Source organism: Mauremys reevesii, linkage group 1, assembly GCF_016161935.1.
Source record: "Mauremys reevesii isolate NIE-2019 linkage group 1, ASM1616193v1, whole genome shotgun sequence".
Lineage (NCBI taxonomy): Eukaryota > Metazoa > Chordata > Testudines > Geoemydidae > Mauremys > Mauremys reevesii.
The window spans coordinates 18,822,817-18,850,352 of record NC_052623.1 but is presented as its reverse complement, the minus strand read 5'-3'; the positions used below and the strand labels follow the sequence as shown (position 1 = coordinate 18,850,352).

General features: G+C 46.3%; 1 protein-coding gene across 2 annotated transcripts in view; it reads left to right on the top strand.

The window, feature by feature from the left end:
• Positions 1 to 581: 581 nt before the first annotated feature.
• Positions 582 to 27,536, top strand: part of LOC120382462 (paramyosin-like) — a 53,371-nt gene continuing 26,416 nt past the window's right edge. Inside the window, exons 1-2 of one of the 2 annotated variants that reach the window (XM_039500204.1) lie at positions 582 to 723; positions 4,022 to 4,222. The gene's annotated coding sequence lies outside the window, so the exon portion shown is untranslated. The remainder of the gene's footprint in view (positions 724 to 4,021; positions 4,223 to 27,536) is intronic. The other variant, XM_039500195.1, reaches the window with a different exon arrangement.

Here is a 27,536-nt window from a genome sequence, read left to right as displayed (position 1 = left end):
ATGGAGCTCACGGACCACAGTTTGAGAACCTCTGGTCTATTTGATTTTAGTTATTAAGCAAGGGAATAGCGGATACCAACTGGTGTAGCCCCTGCTTGCTTCTCCTAGGAACTTTAAGAAGAGACAGTTTTAAAAAAAACTTAGTTTTCCCGTTGGCACCATTAAAATGTCCCTGTAACGAGCCCTTGATTTTACGCCAGCATTTTTTGTCTTTAGAATGCGGAGGGCACTGTGGTCTTTATACCATGCCACTGAAAATGAAAAACTATATTAAAAAAAATCCCGCTGAGTGTTCATTCAGTTCCAGCGAGGCTGTATACTGACTTCTCAGCAAAAGACTTTTCTGCCAACGTTGTATTTAAAAATGATGGGATTTTCTTCTGCAAAACTGGGTTTAAAAATTGGGGTCACGTTTAAAGTACACGCCGCTTATTTCAAAAGGCGGGTATTTTTCCTTCAATAGTTTAAGGTTAATTTCAAGATGGAGGCTTCACTTATGGTGGCAGCCGTGATGTCACAGCAACAGGCAGAATGTGGTAACGGCATGAGAAGAACAGAGTGACATCACAATGGCAGTCTAGAAACAGCAGCTGTTTGCTTTCAAACGCCTGCATGGAGAGTGTGTGAGGCTCTGAGAGACAGCTGCCACCTGTGTCTGCGTGGGTATGTGGAAAGAGATAATATTCCAGGCCCCAGCTCTGGCTCTGCCTAATTCTGGACAAGGTAAGAGTTTTCTCACGTTACTGCATTTCTCGTGATTTGTATCTGTTCTTTGACCTTCACTGTTTCCTTCCCCCCTCTACTGTCCTTGCAATGCAAACCCAGTGCCCATTTCTCCTATTTGCATGCTTTCCGTGCTGCCCACACTGCCCAGTGTTGCCAACCCAAAACGTGAGTCAGACCCCATTCCTCAAATCATGAGATTGCCCTAAAGAATCATGAGAGATTTTTAAAAATAAAAATACGGGTTTCTTTTTAGTTGATTTCTTGTTTAGGAACCTTTAGGATGCACTCAGTGCAGGTTCTAAGCTCTTCTTTGCAACCAAGAGGGTTAGAACCTTCCTTTATTAAAAAATGAAGGCAGAGATTCTCACGTGACTCCAGGATATGGGGATTTAAGGAAAAAACACCAGCTATGGCATCATGGCCCTCCCTAAACCTGTTCTCCAACCCACTGCCCTCTTCACATTCAAATTCTTCCTAAAATTTATTTCTGTCTGAGCAAAGGACTGAGAGCCAGGAATTCCTGAGTTCTAATCCTGGTTCTGACAAGATAAAGTTCCACTTGGATTCTTATTCAGATCCTTACCTGACCGAAGCCCTTCAGGTCTGCAACAAGTTGGTGGGAATCTTGAAAGAACTCAGACTCACTTGTGAGAGGTTCAGTACTTCTAGCATCACCAAAAATGCCACAAGAACTGCCTCCGTCTCCTGGCATCTTAGCATTTCTGGTTTCCGTCCCAGCCAGAACCAGTGCAAAATGTATTTTCATGGGTTCCCCCTCCCCCACCAATTTAATGGAACTTTTTTCCAGAACTCAGAAATGTTTTGTTCAGATTCACTTTGAGTTTGGAGCAAAGTCTAAGGCCTGGTAGCCAGAAACACCTGAATTCCATCCCTTGACTCGCCTTGTGACCTTGGGCAAAATATTGAATCTCTCCCCTTCAGTTTGTGGAATGCAAAACTGCGCTGGGATAACTATTGACCTGCTTCATGGAAAGTTGTTGTGAGGATCAGTCAGGGTTTGTAACGTGCTAATTAGAACTAATGGAATTATTCCTTGAGAAATACATAACATCCAAGGCATGCAGCAAAATCCAGCAAACACTAATGCAGCAGGTCCTTCAGACACCGGTGCTGATCTCTCCTAGAGCTGGTGCCAGATCCCCTGCCAAAAAAGCACCTTGCTTCTATTCCCCTGCCCTGAGCCTTTGTCTCAAATCAAATCTACATGGACACCCAGCCAATAAAGTAAAATATCCAACACATTTTCTCCTTGTGAATTGATCATGAACAGACTTTAATTTTCACCAATTGTAAAAAATCCTTCACTGCTGCTATTTGCTGTTCACTATACAGAGAGGGTGCCAGGTCAGTGAAATCACAGGGTATTGCTTCTGCCCTCTCAGTGGCAGAGTGAAACTTTTTAACGCCGTAAAAGTGGAGAAGGTGAATAGCAAATGCTGTCATCGTGTTCCTGTGACATCTGTATGAAGAGCAGCCGATTCCCAAGCATTGGTGTGAACACAACCTGGGAGGCACCATGTTCAGATAAAAAGGGGCACAAGGGGGAGTCAAATCAAAAAGCCGTTTTGTGGTTTTTCCAGCCATCTCTCCCGTCAAAATCAGTTTTCCTGTCCCTAGCATTACTCCCAGCTGGGCTGCTCCTGGCCAGTATCAGCATACGAGAAGGGATTGAAAATGACACTTTCCTAGCACAGAATTTGCCTGTCCTTCTCTGAACCCCCATTAAGAGCAGAAGGAGTTTGATGGTAGCTACTCCATAGTCATGGAGCTCTTCGAGAGGGAACTGCAGTCACATGTTTATTGATCAGAATTAAAGTATACGCTGAGAGGACCGCAAGATGGGCCATGTTCTGCTTTTCCACATGTAGCTTAATGGGGCTCAGAGCCCGTCAGTTATTTCATGCAGGACGCAGACAGTCATTGACTCCTCTAGCTGTAATAAATGAGTTGGTGGTTCACAGTGGCTGGGGTGGTTTATAAAGCACTGGTCTGTTAACTCTGATTCCCTCTCTTTAAAGCTGAAGCTGGAAATTAATATGCATATCAAGTGGGGTCCCGCATGGATCAGTTCTGCGTCTGTTTCTGTTCAGTATCTTCATCAATGATTTAAATAATGGCATAGAGAGGACACTTATAACGTTTACAGACAATACCAAGGTGGGAGGAGTTGCAAGTGCTTTCGAGGATAGGATTAAAATTCAGTATGATCTGGACAAACTGGAGAAATGGGCTAATGTAAATAGGATGAAATTCAATAAGGACAAATGCAAAGTACTCCACTTAGGAAGGAACAATCAGTTGCACACATACAGAATGGGAAGTGACTGCCTAGGAAGGAGCACTGCGGAATGGGATGTGGGGGTCATAGTGGATCACAAGCTAAATATGAGTCAACAATGTAATGCTGTTGCAAAAAAAAGCAAACACCATTCTGGGATGTATTAGTGGGAGTGTTGTAAGCATGACACGAGATGCAATTCTTCCGCTCTACTCTGTGCTGATTAGGCCTCAGATGGAGTTTTGTGTCCAGTTTTGGTGCCACATTTCAGGAAAGATGTGGACAAAGTGGAGAAAGTCCAGAGAAGAGCAACAAAAATGATTAAAGGTCTAGAAAACATGACCTATGCGGGAAGATTGAAACAATTGGGTTTGTTTAATCTGGAGAAGAGAAGACTGAGGAGGGATATGATAGTTTTCAAGTATATAAAAGGCTGTTACAAGGAGGAGGGTGAAAAATTGTTCTTGTTAACTTCTGAGGATAGGGCAAGAAGCAATGGTCTTAAATTGCAGCAAAGGAGGTTTAGGTTGAACATTAGGAAAAACTTCCTGTCTTGATAGTTAAGCACTGTAATAAATTGCCCATGGAGGTTGTGGAATCTCCATCATTGGAGATTTTTAAGAGCATGTTAGACAAACACCTGTCAGGGAGGGTCTAGATAATACTTAGTCCTGCCATGGGTGCAGGGGACTGGACTAGATGACCTCCCACCTCAAAAGAAGGTTGGAGGTGTTCACATATAGGCTATGACCTTTCAGTCAGGTGACCCTCCCTACACAGACTCATTCTGCTTTAATTCTGAAGTAAAAGAATTTACTGTTTCTCCGCACCCTCCTGAACCCACTACAAACCCTTAGAATATTCAGAGCTTCTGCACGAGATAACTTTGAGTGCCTAGCAAAAGAGGTCAGGCTGCCAGCCCCAGGGGGCTTCTAGCCCACTTTACTGGACAATGTCTTTCTATTTAACTAAGGAATTGCCTCTTGCATCTTTCAGAGTTCAACCCGCTAAACCTCTCAGCCCTCAGAAAACCACACACATGCTCACCGAATTAGGGCAAGAGCGTTGAACCAGAGAGAGGCTACTACAAGTGGGAGGATTTACTTTGGCAAGCTAGAGGGGTACCTCAGGGCCTCAGACAAATCAGCTGAAGAACTCCAAGGGTCTTGGGAGGCAGGATCCCACCACTAGGAATGGGTGAGGACAGCTCTGGTTTCTATCTGTCTAATGTACTTGTATGGACCTCATTACCATAGCATGAGCACCTGACAATCTCTTCCACCTAACACTCCAGGGAACTAGGAAAGTGCTCTTATCCCTGTTGGGCAGATGGGGAACAGATCAACTGGCCCAAGGTCACATAGGAACAGATAATTGAATCCAGAGCTTCCAAGCCCCAGGCACTAACTCATGTTTCTAACCATCGGACCATCCCTCCTCTTCTCCCATTTTAAGACTGCCAAGATACACCACAGGTTCCAAAGAGCTATCGCAGTGCTCAGCATGTTCCCATCTCCCGGCACTGCGCAGAGCATTTATGAAGTACTGTCCTGTGTGAAACATCTGCATATTCATATATCAGTGCAACAGGCTGACACAATAAACATCTCCGTACAATGAATGGCTTGTAGCTCACCAGCTGCCAGAAATCAAGGCTATGCTGCCTTGTGAACTAGGAGCTGGCTCTGAACCATGACACACTTTCAAACATCCTTAAAGCTTCTTACTAGTGCAGAGCTTGAAACTGGCAGATGAGGAAGTGACTGCCTGCAACTCTCCCCGTCACCGCCTTTTTCAGCTTTCCTTCCTGTTTTTAAAACCAACAGCTGTGAGATCCAGAGCCAGGGTTAACCACCCACCTAACCTCTCCCCAGCTCAAACATTCCAGCGGCGCAGACTGAGAAGGAGATACAGAGGGAAATGGCAGGTGGATTCAGCCAAGGATAAGGCTTTTTCCTCTTCAAGGGTTGGTGGTAGAAGGATGGTGTTGTGGTTAGGGTAGAGATCTGGATGTTATTACTGGCTGTGGCAAAGAAGTCCCACGGGACTACTGACAAGTCATTTAACGGCTCTGTGCCTCAGTTTATCCATCTGTAAAATGGAGCTAATTCCCATCTGCCTCGAATGGGTGCTGCGCAGGTATCATCATTATAGGAACATTGTTACTGTGATAGCCAATTAGACTGGGGGGTAGGGGGTCACATGCTTCCTTGTTTCTGTCAGCCAGGCTCATTGCACACACCTGCGGCTCCTTGCATCCCTCCATTCTCCCCTCCCCCAAGCTCCCCATGTGCCACCCTCCTGTCCCTCTCTTTTTCAGAGACTCTCTGCAATTCCCCCCTCCCCCCGAATCTCTCCCTGCTAGGGGCTCTGTGGGCCCCTTTCCTCCATTATTTTTTTTTCTGTCTGGGAAAGAAGTCACACAGTGCGTCAACATGGTAAGCTATTGGGAGGAAAAGCAGAGATGAGCTGGGGTATGGTTATGCATGAAGGCATTAATGGATGCCATCAACCAGACCTTTGATCTATAAACAATTGCAGAGGTCCTGGGGCTGTGCTAAAGGGCCCCATTTGTCACTAGGGTTCTGATCACTAATGCCTGGAACATTCCCTGAAATTCTGGAATTGATCGGAGAGAGCATTCAAAAGTTTCAGGTTACCTCCACACAGACAGGCAAATGCCACTGAGCATAAGGCCTTTGCAAACTCAGGCAAACTAGTAGACTATTTAATCCATTCATGTCTCTGACAAATGCTTCGTAAGCAGATGAAGAATCCCTGTAGTGAAGAGTCATGAAATAACCTGCATCTGGGATAAATTTCTTCCTGAATCCCCGCAATTAGTAGTCGGCTCATCCCCTGAAGCATGAGGATTTAAATACGTCATTTTATTTGTACCCACTCCAGTTTAACTGTGGATGGTCTCATGAGCTGGATAAGTGACCAGTCCTTTTTTTAATCCTGTCAAATTCCTGGCCCCAGTGATATCTCGTGGCAATGAATTCCACAGGCTCGCTATGCATTGCTTAACTATATTTCCTTTTTAACAACTACACATGTATTGTTTCTAGGTTTCCTAGGGTGTCCCCTTGTTTTATGTTATAAGAGAGAGCATATAGGAGCTCTCACGTCCCTGCTCTTTCTCATCCATGATTTTATATCCCCTCCCTCTCTAAAAAGTCCCAGTCTTTTTGATCTCTCCTGCTACAGAAGTCTTTCCCACCTCTAATAGTTTTTGTCACCCTTCCTGCCTCTCTATTTCTGCTCTACTCCGCCTTGAGACAAGGCAACCAGGACCAAACACAGTGCTACAGGCGAGGGCATATACACAAACAATTTCTATCACAGCAAATGTTTCCTCTCCTTTTTGGAACTGAAGTAAAATTAGACTAAGGGTTCTGATAAGGCTGCAAGATGAGAGGTTCAGCTCTTGATCTGGGTCCGAACTTTCCCCAAATTCACAGATTTTTATTGGCCAAAGAAACAATGATTATTTGTATTACAATAGCACCTAGATGCCCCAAGTCACAAACCAGGACCCCATTGTGCTAGGTGCTGTACAAACACAGAACAAAAAGCCAGTCTCTGCCCTGTAGCTTATAACCTACAGGTACATGGGTATATGCATAGGTATAAATTACAGTAGTAATGCAATATGCCTACAGGTCTCAAGGCCTGTAAGACAATGGCTGAGCTGAACAACTTCTTAGCATGTGTGCAACATACCTCAGATGGCACATGACCAGGATTCATCACCGAATTTGGTCCGTTGGCTGGATCGTTAGCTTCAAGGCATAAGGCCCCAAAAGTACAGGTAGCTAACCCAGATTAACCCTATCTCATTAGATACCACAAAACAGAATGTTGTAATGACTGAACTAACCACAAGGTGCTAGCTTATACCAGCTTGGGATATTTTAAGTTAGGGACATCAGCAGATGTCTGACCATGCAAATGCCTTGGTAACTAATGGACATATGCTAATGAACTTGAGGTAAAAGCCTGAATATCGGAGAAGGCACCCCAACGTTAGTAGGTGAGGCACTACAAAAAAGGAAAAGGGGCTGATCACCTCCCCCATTGAATATGAATGTGCCATCAGTGTAACACATTAGAAAAGCTGTATCCCAGCCTGCGTGCCTTGGGAGATGCCTGGAGGACGACCACTGGTTATCAGGTTGTTCTGCATGGAATGGTGTGAGTATATGCATGCCCAGCTCATTCTGTATTAGCTCTACCTACCTTGCTAGGTTGGGGTGTTTGTAACTTTGCTAACTGTGTTAACAAAAGTATTACAGATACAGAAGCTTTTTCCTAAGCGTGAGTGTTGGAACCATGCATGTCAGGGTTCCTAATTAAACAGGAATTCTAATAATACTGGGCCTGATCTTGGGACAAGACCCAGTCAAACACCACAGGGTCAAGTGGGAATTTATAAATCATCAATATAATTAATCCATAATCAATAGATCAGGCAACACCCCACAGAGCTTATAGCTGAAGAATAAAATAAGACACAGCAGGTGGAGACAGATGAGAGAGCAGGAGGAAACTGTGAGACACTGGTGGTCAGCAGGATGGGGCACTGATAGAGCGTGGTCTGGATCAAGCAAACAATACAGTCTTGCGCCTTTTCGATTGGAACAGCTAGTCAAAGTTCAGAACCCTAGGAATGTTCCAGTGGACGTATAGATTGATGGAGTCTGGTATTTTCTTTGATGCAAACTTGTTTATTTACAAGGAATGTACAAAGTCCTGCTTCTCTCAACACAGGAATAACCAAGAACAAAAGGGGCAACAATGAGCAAACTAGTTAAATGGAAATTAAAAGGAACCGTCACAAGACTGAAATGCCGTCACGCTGCATGGGACTATTTAAAAACACCAGAATAGAGGCTCAAACTAAGTGTATACCCCAAATAAAACAAAAATAAAACAGTAAGAAGACCCCAAAAAATGCCACCATCACTAAACAACAGAGTAAGAGAGGCAGTTAGAGGGGGAAAAAAGACATCCTTTAAAAATTGGAAGTCAAATCCTACTGAGGAAAATAGAAAGGAGCATAAACTCTGGCAAGTAAACTGTAAAAGTATAATTAAGCAGACCAAAAAAGAATTTGAAGAGCCACTAGAAAAAGACACAAAAAACAACAACAATTTGTTTTAGTACATTAAAACCAGGAAGTCTGCCAGACAATCAGGATTCTAAAGGAGCACTCAGGGAAGACAAGGCCATTGTGGAGAAGGTAAATTAATTCTTTGCATCAGTCTTCATTGCAGAGGATGTAATAAAAGAGATGACAAATGTGAGGACCTGTGCTAAATTGAGGTATCAATAGCGGACAGGGCTGGCGCAACCCATTGGGCAACCTAGGCGGTCGCCTAGGGCACTAACATTTGGGGGGCGGTGACTGCGGCGGCTGGATATTCGCCGCTGCCGTCAGGGGCGCCATTTTGGGGGTGGAACCTTCCACCGCCTAGGGCGCCAAAAAGGCTGCCAGCGCTGTTGATAGCAGAGGTTTGGGAACAAATTGATAAATTAAACAGTAATATTCACCCAAGAGTTCTGAAGGAATTCAGATATGAAACCTCCTACTAAATGTGGTAAGTAACCTATCGCTTAAATAAACCTCTATATCAGATGACTGAAGCACAGCTAATGTAATGCTGATTTTTTAAAAAAGGCTCCAGAGGTGATCCTGGCCATTACAGGCCAGTAAGCCTCACTTCAGTACTAGGCAAATTCTTTCTTTACTATAGTATCAGACACCTAGATGAACACGCTATGTTGAGGAAGAGTCAATGAGGCTTTTGTAAAGGGAAACCATACCTCCCCAATCTATTAGAATTCTATGGACACGGAAGCACGTGGACACGGATGATCCAGTGGCTATAGTGTACTTGGATTTTCAGAAAGCCTTTGACAAGGTCCCTCACCAGAAGCTCTTAAGCAAAATAAGCTGTCATGGGGTAGGTAAGAGGGAAGGTCCTCTCATGGATCAGTAACTGGTTGAAAGCGTAGGAATAAATGGTCAGTTTTCACAATGGAGAGAGGTAACTAGCAGGATCTCCCAAGGATTTGTACTGGGGCCTGTGCTGTTCCACATATTCATAAATGATTTGGAAATGGGAATGAACAGTGAGGTGGGAAAATTTGCACATGATATAAAATTATTTGAGATAGTTAAGGCCAAAGCCGTCTGCAGAGAGTTAGGTCTGGTCTACACTACAGACTTATATCAATATTGCTCCGTCACTCAGGGGTGTGAAAAATCCACACCCCTGAGCGACAAATTTATACTGACCTAATCCCCACTGTAGACAGTGCTATGTTGGCGGGAGAATGCTCTCCCATTGGCGTAGGAGCATCTTCACTTAAGCATTGCAAAGTTTTAAATGTAGACCTGGCCTTACAAAGGGATCTCACAAAAGTGGGTGATAGATGAATGGCAGATGAAATTCTATATCACTATCCAAAATAATGCACATTGGCAAACATAATCCTAATTAAATCTACAAAATGCTGGGGTCTAAATTAGCTGTTACCACTCAGGAAAGAGATCTTAGCGTCATCCTGGATAGGTCTCTGAAATCACCCGCTCGATGTGCAATGGCAGTCAAAACAGCTAACAATGTTAGGAACCATTAGAATAGGGATAGATAATAAGACATAAAATATCATAATGCTATTTTGTAAATCCATGGTAGGCCCATAAATACTATGTGCAGTTCAAATCACCCCAGCTGAAAAAATAGATATATCAGCACTGGAAAAAGTAGAGAGCAGAGCAACAAAAATGATTGGAAATATGGAAACAGATCTATTTTAGGCAAAATTACTGTTCAGCTTAGAAAAGAGATGGCTAAGGGGGGATATGCTAGACGTTTACAAAATCATGAGTGGTGTAGAGAAAGTAAATAAGGGAGTGTTACTACCCCTTCACATCACACAAAAACCACGGGTCATCCAATGAAATGAATAGGCAGCAGGCTTTAAACTCACAAGAAAGTATTGAAGTATTTGGCACCGGCTAGTCAATTAACAGGATACTGTGCAAGATTGACCTATGGTCTGACCCAACATGGGCATGCACTCAAAGGGACCCCATTTCCAGTTGTGGCCTGTAGCTGCTAATGTAATCTAAATAATAAAGACGGGGGGAGCAGGGGCCCTCAGAATTCTAGCAGTGGCCCCGGGGCAGACAGCCTCAAATTTCTCTAAGATTGGGGTATGAAAACAACAGCGCTAGGGACTGTTGGTTCTAGTTGTTTTCTGGAGGCTTTCCATTATTTGTACATGTTCTGGTGGAGGATTGCTCACTACCATGCACGCCACTGCAAGGAATCCTCCAAAGCAGGCAACAGCATCACAGAAAAGCTAGAAGAGACGCCCTCTAGTAAAACATTCACAGCCTGTGGGGCCCCATTGCCACCCCGCCTCCTCCCACAGGGAAATGGAACCTTCCCTTGTCTGACACATCCTAGCAATTAGGGAAAAGGTCTGTTAGCTCATGGGCGCCTGAGGGGCCAATGCTCCCTTCAGTGTATTGTCCAGCGTGGCTTGAAAAGGCAAAGGACCTATTGCTAAATGTATGGATGGCAAATTCTATACCGAGCCCCAGAAGGAGAGTGTATTTAACTGCGTGGTCTGAAAGAGACCCCCATTCATCATACTACCAGGCTGGCTTGCTCAGCATGTCCCCTGGGACCACCCCCTTCTCGCTGCCTGCCTCTCCTTTCTAAAGGAGCTCGTTAATAACACATGCTCAGGGAGTCTCTGAGTGATCGCACGTTCTAATCACTTCAGCCCCTATTAGCGTTACAGGGGAGCTGACCTTTCACAGCCCAAGAGGGCATCTTCATGGAAAAAGGGCTGGCACAGGGTGGGCTGACACAGCTCTTCTATTTGCTGCAGCTGGGGAGAGGCAGGGCTTGCTGAGCGGTGAGCCTGATAAGGTCAGTGATGGCTGTGTCACACGCAGTGAACCTCTGCTTTGAGCATGACAGTGATGGAAGCACTAGTTGGGGGAAGAAGTATTGAGAAGAATGGCAGTATGGGACGAATTTAACCAGATTGTGGCTGGCTGTGACAAACTGCTTTGGCTCGTGATCCACTCTTTGGAACACTGTTTCTATTCCCTGATGTTTTCCATCCCCGAGATGCATGATAATTCCCTGTCCCTGTATTTAGTGCAGTGACTAAATGTAGAACATTCACTTGGAAATTTTTAAAAACATAATATTTAGTATGTATATAGCCCTTTACAGACGTAGACATTCATTAATCCTGATTATATTACTGTGATGTGAGGAAGTATTATTGTCTCTATATTATCAGCGGGGAAACCGAGGCATAGAGAGAGAGAAAGTGACTTGGCCAAGGGCACAGAAGGAGTTGGTGTCAGCCCTGGAATTAAAACCCTTGGCATCCATTCCTGTGCTAAAGCCACTAGATGCCCTCTATGATAATCTATTTCGTTTGTGTAATATATTTAACAATTAATGTGTATACAATTGCTTTAGGAATGTAAATTGCTGTTATAAGTACTAATTGCTGTTAATTGAACAATAATGAAAACCAGGAAGTGAAGACGCTACATAAGGGCCTTTTTTCAGAAGTACAGAAAACACCCACAACTCCAGATGAAGTTATCGGGCGCTGTGGGCAGTGAAAGGAGACGCATGGGCTAAAGCACAGGGCAAGGAGCCAGGAACTCCTCTTATGATGCTGACTCCTTTTGTGACTTTGGGAAAGTCACTTACCCATGCTGCTTCAGTTTCCCCATCTGCAAAATGGGAATATTAATCCTTGTCAGCCTCGCTGCAATGTTGTGAGGGTCTATCAGCTAATGCTTATAAAGTGCTTTGAAGATTCGTAAGTATTAGTTCAGGCCTGGGGAAGGTTGGAACATAAGAACGACCATACTGGGTCAGACCATTTGGCCAAGTATCCTGTCTTCCGACAGTATTCAAGAGCATTAGGGGTTAGGTACTTTGATTCTGGTTAATTTTATATTGGTACAAAAGAGGAGAGAAAGGCAAGTTTCTCAGCCTCCCGGCCTTCCTCGGCACAATCCAGAAAGCCTTCCCAGAAGACGCAATATCCTGTGAGCTCCTCCCATTTAATGAGGGGCAGTTTTTCCATAACGTGCCAGTCTGAAACCAGTTCCTGTTTTGAGGGGGATGGAGCAGTGGGTATGTGTGATGAGATCCCAGGAGTGCAATCTGGACTGTGGGACCACTGAGCCCTCTGTCCCACCAACCTGGGATATCCCTCTCATTCTGTGATGCTGTTGGGAAGTGAGCCCAAGTCATGATGTCACTTCCCTTCTTTATAGATTCTTCCAGCTTGCTGGAAAGATCTTTTGCTATGATACGGGTCAAGCAGTCTCCACTGTATATGTGCTCTCTCTGAGATGATTGTTAGGAGAATGGATTCCATTCAATGGGCCATCAGCACATCTGGCTGCTCCATTGTTGTATCTGAAAGGCTGGTTGTGGGTGTTCCCAACCTCACAACATGTTTCGGTAAAACACACATAGCAAAACTTTGTAACATCACATACAATGATCGCACCTACAATTCAACAGGACATTAGTGTTTAACACATCAAGCCACTTAAAATGATACCTCACAAGGCACTTTGTACAAAATAGATCACAATTATATGACAGTGGTGGCTATGAGGGTTCTAGGGTACTGCTTTGTGGTACAGAGTGCCACAGTGTGCAGTTAAGGAACACCAACAAACTAACAGCTGGCAGTAAATGTTAGTGGCTGGCTCATGGCCCTTGCTTCACACCAACACTGGGAAATGAAAGGCCATGAGGAGCCACCTTACTGTCCTTCAGTAGTAGCTGTAGGGCAGGCAGGAGCTTGTGGGGAGAGCAGCCACTGCTGGACCAGGACGTCTCCTGCACAGGCCAGGGCAAGGATTGGGTGGAATCTTGGCTCTGCCATCCTACCCTCAGCCGCTGCAGCTGAGCCTGCAGAGAAGGGCAGTGAGCTACACCAGGAAAGGGGCTGGCACAGATTACTTGCCCCATAGAGCAAGTGAGTAGCAGAGACCTCAGTGTGACTTCGGTCTGTGCTCTGCTTGTGGGGTAGTGCAGCTACGTGTCGCCCCTGGTTCAGGGCAGAGCGTTAGGTTACAATTCAGCCTGAAGCGAAGTCACAGACACGACCCAGGGTCAAGAAATCTGAACCCGAGGAGGTTGAGGCTATTGCCTAAGACTCTGTGTTTGATGATATGAAAGACACATCCTGATGCTAGAGATGACGGGACAGGTCCATTGCTTATGCAATCACTCTCCCCCCGCCCTGGTACTTGTGCAGCAAGCCTAGGAGCTGAAGGATTAGCCTTCTTGGACGGAGGTACACAAGGACAGCCCGAGCATTTGCAGAGGACTGTCCAGGGGAGCAGTCTTGGGCAGACTTTCATCACCTACACACTTTGGGGCTGCTCCCCATGGCAGGCGGGTCTAGCACCTGGCAGAGAGGGTGGGGCTGAGGACACTTGTCATGAAGGATTGGAAGTAGTGGTAGATGGCTGGCCCCCAGGCCATTCTGAGCCACTGAATGGGGAAACATCCAGCAGACCAGGATCCTCCAAACTGCAAGACCTTGTGCAGGGGGACAGTGGCCCATGTGCCCAGGGCTAACCCTGGAGGTATGAATGCAAGAGCTTCTTATGTTAGATTTCCAGGCATCTAGTGGATGAGCATGCAGCAGAGCAACTAGAAGCTCAGAAATTCAGGGTATGGTGAGCTTTCCAAGGCAGCAGTGACTTCCAGCTGGCACTCATGTTTATTTCCTTTATTAGGAAGGACGCTGTTCAAAAACCAATAGTCAAATGTCTGTCCCCTAGGGATGCTGGTTAAAATGTATTATACCAAAATTGGTTCCTATGACATTATAATTAGGATTCATTTCCTTATTATGTCTATTTTCTACCTAGCGTGATTCACTAATGAATTTCTATGGGCTGTGTAATCTGCCTGCTTTTTTATTTCAATACATGGCTGCTTGCTGTGTCCAATTTTCATTCTGACTTCAGCTCAATAGAAGAATCACATCAGAAATGCTAGCAAATGTTTGAGAACAGCTCCTCAACTTGATTAAAAACAGCACACATTGATTTACTGCAAGTGTGCTTCTTGCAGAAAAGAGTATATACATTTTTCTACTACTGGGAAGCAGACTGACTTTGAGCTTGGGGGAATCCTAGTTCAATTGTTATTACCTATTTCCATTAGCAAGTCCCTTACACACTGAATTTCAAAAGTGACTGGAATGATTTTTGTCTTTTTCCTTTTAGTAACCGTATATAGTATAAACAAGAGAGAGGCTCAGCTGGCCAAATATGGATCCAGACCACAAAAATCACAAGATTTAGGGTTGCCTGAATTTTTTTGTTCACCTCATTATTATATATATTATATTATTATTATACTGGCACTAGAAAAGGTTCAGAGAAGGGCAACTAAAATGATTAGAGGTTTGGAACGGGTCCCATATGAGGAGAGATTAAAGAGGTTAGGACTTTTCATCTTGGAAAAGAGGAGACTAAGGGGAGATGTGATAGAGGTATATGAAATCATGAGTGGTGTGGAGAAAGTGGATAGTTTGAGCATCTGGTGTTTTTTAAAATTGTCCATGCTGCTTGCAGGCATTTCACTCTTGTGACTGCTCCATTTAATTTCCCTTTAACTAGCTTCCTGGGTTTTTTGTAATTTCCCTTTTTGAAGTTAACTGCTCATGTGGTCAGTTTCTTTGGTATTTTACCCCCTGCAAGCATGTTAAATTTAATTACAACCTGGTTGCTATTACAGAGCAGTTCAGCTATATTCACCTGTTGGACCAGACCCTGTGTGCCCCTTAGGACTAAATCAAGAATTGCCTCTCCCCTTGTGGGATTCTGGGGAAGCTGCTCCAGGAAGCCGTCATTAAAGGTATCTAGAAATTTTATCTCTGCATCCTGTCCTGAGGTGACAGATACCCAGTCAGCCAGGGATAGCTGATATCCCTCACTATTGTTTTCTATTTTTGTGGCCTGTCTAGTCTACCTGAGCATTTGGCAGTTACTGTCACCATCCTGGGCAGGTGGCCAGTAGTATATCCCTACTGCTATACTCTTGTAATTGAAGCATGGGATTCTACTTTAAGAAGCTCTAGTGCTCCCATGCACTGGAGCAGGGATTCAGTTTGGCAGTGGGTTGGCCTTTGTGTCAGGGATGTGCCTGTAGCTGTTCCTGTGAAAATCTGCTCAGATTTGGCCAGGTTCTAAACCTTACAACAAAAATCTCAGCTCACACATGCTCGGTAGAGACTTCTCAGAGTTTCACTGATACGTTCTCCAGAGATTCCATCCTTACTGAGCATGCTCCATCCCCTCACAGCTCTTCCTGCTGACCACAGTCTGCAGCTGCCATCCCCACAGCCCCCTACATGTGATTGGCTTGTGCATGTGCCACCCCCATAAGACCAGGCACTGGAAATGAGCAGGGAGCCTGTCTTTCCCATGCTTTCAGTGATGGAGGAGGAAGATGCCTGACTTGAGTGTTCAGGGGAGAAGAGCCAGATCTTGGGGGAGAGGGGCAGGGGGTGAAGGTAAAGGCATAGGTTAGGACAAGAAGCTTGTGGAGACGGGGACTGGAGGGAGAGAGAAACTATAAGTCGGAGTTGAGGAGGGAAGGCTGGGACAGGATGGGCAAGGAGGCTGGGAAGTGGTGAGGAAAACAGTGGACTTGGGGGGCACTGAGATTGGATGAGGAGCTCTGGAGCAGGGGGAATGGGACTGGCTGGACAAGGAGATTGGGACTGGGAGCAAGTGGAGGGGAAATAATGGGGGCCTGGGGGAGATGGATCTGATGGAGAGCAGGGGGAGAACTGGGACTGGCTGGGCAAAGAGACTGGGACATGGAGCCAGGACGGGGAGAAGACTGGAACAAGGAGTAGAAGGGTTTGGTTGGGGGAATGTGAGAACGGATGAGGTGCCTGGGGCGGGAGAGACAAATTGAACGAGGATCCGGGAAGGGGGAACTGGTACTGGTTGGGCAAGGAGACAGACTGGGATGAGAAGCCTGTGGTGTGGAGACGGGGATTAAGGCCAGGGGTGGGAAAGAAGGGAACAGATTGGAGGGGATGTGGCAGAAGGGGCAACTTGCAGATGGGGTGGGGGAACAGGCAGAAGAGCCTGTGACCACTAAAGCGGGTTCCTCTCCGGAGCCTGGAATGGAACCCAAGATTCCTGAATCTCACCTTTCCTCTACTGGCAGCAGATGTGTGTAACCCGCTAGCAAAACATGTCTCATCCCCTCCGCCCCTTCCAGTGGAGGATGACAACCTACTATTGCTATCATTTACTCTACACACTCCCAGCTGTAGTGTAGACATACCCTGTATGGACACAGGAGTTTGTTCACATGGAATATAGTGTGTGATGATCAGCGTCTAGGACATTGGTGCATCCAAGACAGCACTCCTATCATGTAAGCCACCTTCTGGCCCAGCCGGAAGTTGCTGTGCTAAGCTTGTTTCAGCTGGAAGTCGCTTGCCTCATGTCTCAGAAGGAGAACCATAAATCAGTCTCAAAGGCTATTAACCACAGCTGACATTTTCATGACTTTTGCAGTCTGACCACTTTCAAGTTACAAATAAGTCTAAGGGCTGAACCAGTCCTTACTTTAATAACCAGAAAATGCTCCTTTGGGGCGGGTGGGACTGAGGAATAACAATAAATCTTTGTCCATCCATCATTTGTTGTTGGCACTTTCATGAATGGCAGAGATCATGATTGTTTCTCAAAAAGATTCTTTAACCAAATTGTGAAAGGTATCAATTTCATCGGCCCCAATGCCCCCTCCAGGCCCTTCTGCATTTGAGAAACTTTACACACGGGAATAGTCCCATTGTGTTCAATGGCAGAGACAACTCACGTATGAAAGTGGTTGCAGGATTCAGACTGTAGACTGCAAGATCCTCAAGGGAAGGACTGTCTGCCTCTGTGTTTATGCAGCACCGAACACAGCAGGGCCCCCAATCTTGACTGAGGTCTTTGAGGACTATTGCAAATATGAAGGAGAATAATCAGACACAGGAAAAATTTCAAAAGCTCCTAAGTCACTAAGGAAACGTCTACAATGCAAGCAGCAGCCTGCGGCAGTGAGTCTCAGAACCCGGGTCCACACAGCAGGGCTTGCAGGGCTCATGTTATAGCACTAAAAATAGCTGTGTAGATGTTCTGGCTGGAGCTCGGGTTCTGAAGCCTGGGATGGGGGGACCCAGGCTCAGACTCCCTGCTGCTGTCAGAAGCTGAGACTTGGAGGACCGTGTCCAGTGGCTGAAGCAGTGGCGGTTGGCCTAGTGATCAGTGCAATAGCAGCCAGGCCAGGAGTCGAGAGCAGGTTGGGAACAAGGCTGGAGTCAGAGCAGGGCCTGTGAAGTCTATCACCACTATCAGGCAAGGAAAAGTTCCAAGTTACAACATGACACTGGGCAGACTGAGCGGCTGTCTCGCCTGTGAGGCTTGTATACCTGCCCTGAGAGTCACCAGCCCAGCTCCTGGCTAGTAGATTGGCTGGAGCCGAGCACAAGAATGACTCATCACCACCTGTGGCTTAATCAGGCTCTAGTTCAGGGATGACTCCACTTCAAAGCTGCCGGCTGCTGCTTGCTGTGTAGACATACCATTAGGTGCCTAAATCCCACAGTAAGATTTAGAAGCCTATGTCACTTAGGAACTTTGGAGAATTTTATGCACAGTGCCAGATTCTGAAATCAATAAGGCTGATGTAAATCCATAGCTTGAGGTCCACGGAATTACTCCAGAGTTTTACACCAGTGTAACTGAGAGCAGGATCTGTCTCTCAGTCACTGGACTGTAGCCGTAAATGGAATTTAATTTTAGAAAAAATATTTGCCACTTTGGCTGACTGAATGTTGTCATTTCCTGGAACCAGAGTGCACTAATTACAGGGAAAGCTCTGAGACGGTTGCTCATGGCTGCAAAGCAGGGAATTCATGAACCTGGGCTTGATCCGGTGCGGTGCTAAGCAACCTCAACTCCAATCAAAGCCCGTGGGAGCTGAGGGTACTCGGCATCTCACAGAAACATTCAGCACTTTGCAGAGCTACTCCCAGAAAGAAGAAAATCAAATAGGAATCCCTAAATGTGCCAAACAATAAGGTAGTGTGGTAGCAGCGTATCGGAAGGAAATCAGTTGAGCCATTCCTGAAAGGACCTCTGAGGAGATTTGGGTATAGAGATAAAACAGCCAAACATGGGTAAGTATTTTCGGGGTTATGTTTTTCTTTTTTCAGTCTTCCATATTGATCGTGGCCCGTATGGCCATTTCAGTCCTCGTTCCCTTTTTCACAAACACAGATATCTTTGGAGTGCCCCAGCTGCTCAAGCAGTTGGCTGTCTGCATACAGCGAGCCACCTAATTGTTCTTAGCCTGCCGCCGCTCCTCTGGACATGGTTTAGTATTGTCGACGGGAGAAAGCGAAGCCCTAAATCAAGCACCGCTCAAGAAGCTTAAGAGAGGAAAATGCTGCGTGGAGATGTGATATAATCCTTAAAGCCATGATTGGCTGCAGACCCAAGTCACATTTTGTCCATGTCAGAACAAACCTGTAGCTGGCTTGCTGTCTCCAGAAGGGGGAGAGAACAGAAAGGCAATTGATTGAACCCTCTTGCTTCTAGTGGGTCCTGCATTCGCTTGTAATTCCACTTTCTTCCAGTAGCAAGGCTAAGCAATACAGGTTAGCTGAAGAGTCTCTCTCCCCTTGGCCATAGGTCACTGGTTTGAGCTTTAGACCAGCACTTGGGCTCGCAAGCAGTGCTACCAGCTAGAGATGCATCCATGCTGCAGTAGTAGGATCTGGACTTTGAACACCTCTTATCTCAGCTCATGAGTGTGTAACCCTTCTGCCAGGCAGAGCCAGCAGCAACCAGGGCCGGGTTCAATATCAAGGGGTTCCTTTCCATCGATACAACACAGAACCATCTTGAGCCCCCAGTCAGTAACCTGGGAAAATTACACACCACCCAGGGGCACCACTGAGAGGCAAAACTTCCCCACTCGCAAGCACAGAGTCTGAGTGTAGAAAATAAACTTTTAATAAAAGAAGGGATGTAACTCTGTTAATTTGGGAAAACACCACAAGCAGGGTACATAAACAAACCATGAGCACCCCTAAGTAGGTTGGGCAGTGTCCTTTTCCCCTCAGGTTCTTAAATCCAGCAACCCAAAGGTCCTTTAAGGTGCCCATCCCTTCTCTGCATCCCACTCACAGTTGCTGTGCCACCTCACCAGCTGCTCATTTTGCTTGCTGAGCTGCCAGTCACCTTCTGCTGCCACCTGCCTCTCTGCTGTGACCTCTGCACATCAGTCTCTTAGTGATTTTCAGCTCTTTGCAGGCTGGGCAGAAACACTGCCCCATCTTCAGTGATTTCAGCTCTTGGAGATTTTCAGCTCTGGGCAAAACCACAGTCTCACCACAACTGATTTTCAATGAAGCCCATTTAGCTCTGCCTTTAAACAGACTAAACCAACCCAGGGAGAACCCTTAGTGAGGATGTGCAACTTCCTAGCTGGGACACCTGTTCTGACCCCTCTTACTCTCACAGGGCCCTGGCATTTGAGCCCCTGGCTTAATGAGGTGCTTTCAGCTGAAGGTGACCCCCTCATTTGGAACAGGTTAAGCACAGTCCTGCTTCCCTGTATTCCTACAATAATTACAATTTGGTATAATTTTGGTAACAGCATTTCACTACCCCTGCATTCAGTACTAAAGTGATTTGTACCCAACACCAGCCAAAACTGATCACTTTGACACCACTGTATGTGCTGAATATCTAAAACAGAGCAGGAGCAAACTGTATTTACATAAACACACCCAAAGTCTCTCCCCCTCCCAGCTAGCTGTCAGGGGAGCACTTCTTCAGACCCTGCTTACAAGTGTAAGGCACTTTCCAGAGTGAAATTAAATTGTGATTTTGTAACCACACCAGATTCGCTCACTCTCATCCGATTGCTTGTGCTGTTGCGCCTGACTCCACAAAACAACATTTTTTCACAACACAACCCTATTGTGCATCCATGCCTGGCATGCTGCCCAACGGTGGTTTTACCCAGGCATTCAGGGAGAATCTGAGCAGCTCTCCCATAGATCCTCCACACCCGGCTGGCTCCAGGAACCAGCATTCCAAGCAGGTACTTGGGGCGGCAATCTGCAAGGGGCAGCAGTCCCTGTGTTTTTGCCCCCAAGCAGTGCGCCAAATTGCCGCTGAGGACGGCGGGGGCAGTCCCAGTGCCATTAGGGCAGCAGGCATATTTCCGCGGCGGTAGCAATTCGGCGGCAGCTTCTATGTTCAGCTGTCCACGGCGGTGCAGCTTCTGTCTTCCAGCTGAAGACAGAAGCTGCCGCCGAATTGCCGCCACTGCAGAAACTCGCGTGCCGCCCTAACAGCGCGTGGACTGCCCCCGCCGTCCGCGGCAGCAATGCGGCGCGCTGCTTGGGGTGGCGAAAACAGTAAAGCCGGCCCTACCTCCGCAGGGGAGAGCGGGCCCAGAGGACATGTGCAGAGAACCCCTCCCACATGCAGCAGCACAAGGGGCAATACAATCTGAGCTGTCTCACTGCAGAGAGAGCTGATAGGAAGCAGGAATCGCTAAACTATGCTGGGTCCCCTCTATGCTGCAGTGACAGGGGACACAGCCGCTGTCTCAGATTCCCCCGCGTGGCTCCCCAGCGAATGCACATGTCCGTGTGGGTCAGGTAACATCTCCTTCATGGGGTCTGGTTTATTCAACCCCCCAATACAGAGTCCTTTGGCCTTTCCAGAGACAAGTAGCTCTTCACAAGTCCCTTTAAATCCTTAGGCTTGGGCCCCTCTCTCTCACCCCCTGGAGCAGCGTGTCACAGGCCCCGCTGCAATCCATCAGCCCTTGGTGTACCACACATTAAGGCTCCGATGCCACCTGCCTGCAGCGTTCCATCGCAGGCCCTTCCCCACCCCTCAATCAGCGGTGCTGGAACTAGGGGTGCTACCGCACCCCTCTGGCTTGAAGTAGTAACAACAAACACCAAATATATGCATGGTTTCCATCATCAGCACCCCCACTATAAAAACGGTTCCAGCATCCCCTGCCCTCAATCACTCCTCTCTGCCGCAGAGACAGGAACCCTTCACTATGGCTTCCTGCAGGTCACATGTTCACTCCTAGTCATTCTCCCCGTGACTACAGCCCCTAGAACTGAAGGGCTGGAGCACACAACAGATGCACCGGGACATCTGCATGTGCCCAAGGACAAGCTGCAGACAAACAAATCAGTGTGCCAGCAGGCTAATGGAAGCCAATCGCATGCTTGGCAGCTGCGCAACGCACTCCGTTGCCATGGATACAGTACCAAGGATTAACTCTTTTGGGTCAAGGTGTGTTTTGAACCAATCAGGTTACAAATTGGCTTAAAAGACCAGCATAGCCAAGATCTTATTTTGGCCCATTAACAAAGGTTTGTTTGCCCAGTTCCCATCCTGCTGCTCCCCAGACCCCATGCAGAGGTCCTAGGGTTTGAAAAGCACCATCCTTCTCTCTCCTGCTATGGCATGGACTGGGGGCTTTGGTAGGGTGACACCTTGCTCTCCTGATGACCTCAAATGGCCACCCCATGAGCCTTATGAGAGAGGCTTCTCAGAGCCTGCCCCCTGCCTCCAACCCCCTTCACAGGCCCGGACAGTTTAACCATACACAAAAATAACTTAACACCTTAGAAAGGGGCTGAGAAGATCTATAAAGATGTGTTAGCCCCTCCGGGAGGAGAGAGACAAAGGCAGGGGAAAACCGACACCACACGCTAGTTGCTCAGCAGCTGGAAGGGAGAGAGTTGCTACCTGATGCAACAACAGGCCAAAGTAACTGTAGCTAGTTGCCTTTTCCAGGTTTAAAAGGCCAGGTTTACAAGAATAAAACCAAAGAAGAGCAATCAGTGAAAGCCAAGCAGCCAGGAAGTAGAGTGTTCATAGACAATAAGGAATACCTAGCTTGTACACAGCACATTTCATCCACAGATCTCAAAGGAGGTAGGCATCATTATTCCCATTTTACTGACAGGAAAACTGAGGCACTGAGCAATCCAGCGGCGAAGCCAGGAACAGAAGGGATGGATTCCTTTCATGGCTAGGGATCTACATGGAAGACAGCCCAAGATTTCCCCACTTGAAGCCTAGCATGCTGCCATTTATACCATATTTCAGTTGTTTCCATCTTCTCTGTGGTTTATGACTTGTTGCTATCCCAAATATTCACACCCTTTGGGGCATTATCACATGCAGAGAGGAAGGATGAGTAGGGTGCTAGACTGGGACGTAGGGGACCAGGGTTAAAATCCTGGGTCTGCAACAGATTTCTTGTGTGAGCTTGGGCAAGTCACTTAGTCACTCGGTGCCTCAGTTCCCCAACAGTGTAATGGGGATAACAGCACTGCCCTACCTTTCAGGGATGTTATGAGAATAAGAACTTTATAGATTGTGAGGTGCCCAGATACCATGGTAATGGGGACCAATATATGTACCTTAGCTATACTTCCAGTGGTGAAGTCCTGCTACCACGCTGGGCTTTCTGCTGAAAGTTCCATTAAGTTGCCATACTCCACAGAGACACATCAGCCTCCTTCACTGACTGGAGATACCAAAATAGTGGCAGCTGTTTCCAAAGACTACTTGGAAAATTCCTTTTTAAAGATAGAAGAGGCACCAGTGATGCCCCATTCCTGTTCATCCATTCCCTCTACCTTCGCCGCAGTTAATTCGTGCTGGAAAACTCATTTCTTCCATTATTCCCATTATAAATCAATTATAGCCTATAGTAACCATCTTACTGTGTTATTTAACATTCATGTGGCAGTAATGTTCAGAGGCCTTAATCAGGAGCCCCAGGGGAAGGCTTTCTTCTGCCCTGAAGAATTTATCCTCAAATCTTAATGTGATGTCAGTTAAGAACAAACAAACAAGCCATAGAGATGTGCACACACCTCAAGTGGCTAACTGCTGGACTGCCAATCGATTGCTAAAATGAGAGAATGGTGGAAAAATGAAGAGCCAGTTTTAGGAAATAATTCAAAAGTTCAAAGTTGTTCTAGTTTGAAACTGACCCTTTTTAAAGATTTTTTTTTGTGATTTTTTTTTTTAAATCAAAAAATACATTCATGAAAAGTTTTACAATGCCAACAAATTTTAATGGGAAAAAATAATTTTCTAAAAATGGTAATTTTTGCAATTGAAAATGCTCATTATTATTATTATTTTTTAAACCAGTTTCAGTAGTAACCCTTGTGTTTTTTGCAACCTTTCCTTTCCACTGGTGGCATTTTTTTGGTTTTGTTTTTTTTTGGCCACTACAAAGTGGCCAAAAAGAGAAAGGCTGTTTGAACTCTGGCGCCCTCACGTTTCTCAGCTACTTCCGGTTTTGTCCCAAATGGATTTTGTTTGGTCACAAAATGAAAATTTGTTTCTTGGTATTAAACAAAACCTGGCGGTTGGCCAAAAATTCACTTTCTGCAAATGTTCATAAAAAAAAAGCGTCATGACAAACTGTTTATTTAAGAGACACGCAGTGATTTTTATTTTTCTTTGGCAGTAGAGGTAGGGAATAGAGTATCTTTTCTATTACACTGGCATTTTCCCTGAAAAAAAGAGCTGAAAGCTAAACTGGAAAGTACAGAGTAAATTGCAAAGGGCATGTTCCTGCACTATTATCGTGAAAGGGGCTCTGTTCCTTTAAGGTATTTATACACCTGACTCCCATGGATATCAACAGGGGACCTAAATGCTTTTGAGTATCTGGGCTTGGGTGCTTTGCTGTTGATTTCAGTGAGACTAAAGCCCATGCTTAAGTGATTTGCTGAGTAGGGATGCTTTCCTGAACTGGGGCCACATATTGTATGATTAGATTAGATTCATCGGGAGATGTAATACTGGGTGCAAGTTAGGACAGCTAGATACCTAAAGTGGTTGTCTATTTAGGGAAGTACTTATTTTACTTCTGAATCTCAGCTGAAGTCCAATCAGTAACAAAGGGTTCTGACATTCAGAGGCTCTGAGTACTGTGAAAACAAGGGCACGAGTGACAGCAGACGAGGTCTTGCTAAAGTGCCATTAGAATGCACACAGAACTGAAGAAAATTGATCTTTTGTCATCTTTTTTTGCCATGGATGAAGGCCAAAACTCAGATACTGTATCAGAAAATTGGAATAATCTCTGGGGCATGTAACAGGCAAAGCCACAGGAAGGCTCGTTTGAGGAAACTCAAATGGCCATGCAGAGTATTTACATCACTGAGTATAAATAAATAAACTTCCTTTTCCTGAGTTGTCAGGTTCTTAATTTTCAAGCACCAAACCCAGACATGCACAGCAGCCTGTCAAGATTGATTACAGCATTTAGAACCCACTGAACGCACAGCAGTGTGGGCTAAACACCCTACACTCAAGAGCTGCAGGCCTATGTGAACCTACCAAGATTGTTCCTTATATACAAAATTTCTCAAGATAGTTAAGTCCCAGGCAGACTGCGAAGAGCTACAAAAGGATCTCTCAGAACTGGGTGACTGGGCAACAAAACGGCAGATGAAATTCAATGTCGATAAATGCAAAGTAATGCACATTGGGAAATATAATCCCAACTATACATATAAAATGATGGGGTCTAAATTAGCTGTTACCACTTAAGAAAGAGATCTTGGAGTCATTGTGGATAGTTGTCTGAAAACATCCACTCAATGTGCAGTGGCAGTCAAAAAATCTAATAGAATGTTGGGAATCATTAAGAAAGGGATGGATAATAAGACAGAAAATATCATGTTGCCTCTATATAAATCCAGGGTACGCCCACATCTTGAATGCTGCATGCAGATCAGGTCACCCCATCTAAAAAAAGAAGATATATTGGAATTGGAAAAGGTTCAGAAAAGGGCAACAAAAATGATTAGGGGCATGGAACAGTTTCCATATGAGAAGAGATTAATAAGACTGGGACTTTGCAGCTTAGAAAAGAGATGACTAAGGAGGGATATGATAGAAGTCTATAAAATCATGACTGGTGTGGAGAAAGTAAATGAGGAAGTGTTATTTACTCCTTCTCATAACACAAGAACTAGGGGGCACCACATAAAATGAATAGGCAGCAGGTTTAAAACAAACAAAAGGAAGTATTTTTTCACACAGCGCACAGTCAACCTGTGGAACTCCTTGCCTGAGGATGCTGTGAAGGCCAAGACTATAACAGGGTGCAAAAAAGAACTAGATAAGTTCATGGGGAATAGGTCCATCAATAGCTATTAGCCAGGATGGGCAGGGATGGTGTCCCTAGCCTCTGTTTGCCAGATGCTGGGAATGGGCAACAGGAGATGATCACTTGATGATTACCTGTTCTGTTCATTCCCTTGAGGGCACCTGGCATTGGCCACTGCCAGTAGACAGGATACTGGGCTCGATGGACCTTTGATCTGACCCAGTTTGGCCTCTCTTATGTTCTTATATAGTGATAGGCTGCTGCTCTGTGGTATGGATTTCCATGCCCTTTGTGTGGAAAAGGCTGTGGTTGGTGACTTTCAGTGGCATTAACCATTTTTAGTCAATATCATAGAAGAATTCTCACCAAATGGCTTTTTTCTATCCCCAAGGCAGCACCATACTCTAGCTTCTCCTATAGGGAAGAGGGTGTTGGGGAGGGGCAAAGGAAGATATGCAACCTTCTCTGAGGAAGGAAAAGGCAGGAGAGGTTGGAAGACCTAGGAGAAGACCCTTCATCACTGGGGGTTTTCTCTGGGGGCTGTGGCTAGGCAGGGGTGGAATGAGAGTTTGCTCTTGCAGTTGTTGTGGGAGACTGGTTGATTATAAGGAGGGGTAAGGAGGGCACAGGGACTATTTCTTAAGGATTCCCCAGTCCCAGTCCCCACCATGAGGCTGACAAATGGGACTAACACCTAAATCTGAAAAACTAGCCTATTGACCCAAGCTTCTGGAGCCACAGTTTGAACTGAGAACTATTCCAGGGCTCAGCCCTGTTCCTGCAGCAGTCAATGGCTTCAAGGGGTGTAGGACTGGGCCCTAGTTTTAAAAAAACAACCAATATTGAGTGTAAATCAGCCATAAAGAAAGTCTGATGGCCCAGTCCTCCCATGCACAGCCTTTGTATTCACAGCCATGCGTCTGCTCACAAAGACTACTTGTGAAAGAGGTTTACACAGTCACCTGATCAGGCCTTTAGCCGAGTTCAGCAGGGTGTTGTGAGCTTGGTGTGGTGGCCCCTTTCCAAAATGAAACTTTGCACATGTTCCCAGGGGCGGCTCCAGGCACCAGCACGCCAAGCGCGTGCCTGGGGCGGCAAGCCACGGGGGACGCTCTGCCGGTCGCTGTGAGGGCGGCAGGCAGGTTGCTTTTGGCAGCTTGCCTGCGGAGGGTCCGTCCGCTGGTCCAGCGGCTTCGGCGGACCTCCCACAGGCAAGCCGCCGAATCAGCGGGACTGGGGACCTCCTGCAGGCAAGCCGCCGAAGGCAGCCTGCCTGCCGTGCTTGGGGCAGCAAAATCCCTAGAGCCACCCCTGCGTGTTCCACACAGCACTTTAACCTGACTCCCTAGACATGCTCCGTTAGCCCAAAGCCATGGGATCACATAGCAAACAGGGCCGGCTCCAGGCACCAGCGCAGCAAGCAGGTGCTTGGGGTGGCCAATGGAAAGGGGCGGCACGTACGGCTTTTCGGCAGCAATTCGGGGGCGGGTCCCTCAGTCCCTCTCGGAAGGAAGGACCTGCTGCCGAATTGCCGCCGAAAAATGAAGCGGCGGCAGTGGAGCTGCCGCCAAAGTGCTGCCAATCGCAGCTTCTTTATTTTTCCACCGCTCGGGGCGGCAAAAACGCTGGAGCTGGCCCTGATAGCGAACAGGGCAGGCTTTAGGCCAATTCCCCCGATTTTCCGGAATCGGGCCCCGCGCCTAAGAGGGCCCCACACCTGAGGTGCCTTTTTAATTTTTTAATTTCTTGTACTCACTCGGCGGCGGTCCGGGTCTTTGGCGGCATTTCAGCGGTGGGGGGTTCGTGGAAGACCCGGAGCAAGGGAAGGACCCTCCACCACCAAAGTGCCGCCGAAGACCCGGACCACCGCTTGGTATTCAAATCGGGTCTCACAGTTCCTAAAGCCGGCCCTGATAGCGAATACCTGAAAACAGCCATGCGCGCGCGCACACACACACACACACACACGCAAAAAGTGCCCTTCATATTTTAACTTAATGTAAATAATTCTTCTGCATGTGCACATACCAAGATCAATATTTTACATACACAAAGGGAAACATGTTTAGTTGTTTCTAGGACACAGAAAACCTCTTAGTTTCTGTACTAAAAGGGATAAAACCAGAGCTCAGATGGTAAATATTTTAAAAGCAGGAGCTCTTTCACTTCAGTTCTCATATTATACCCCTTGCCACCCAGCCACCCACAGAAAT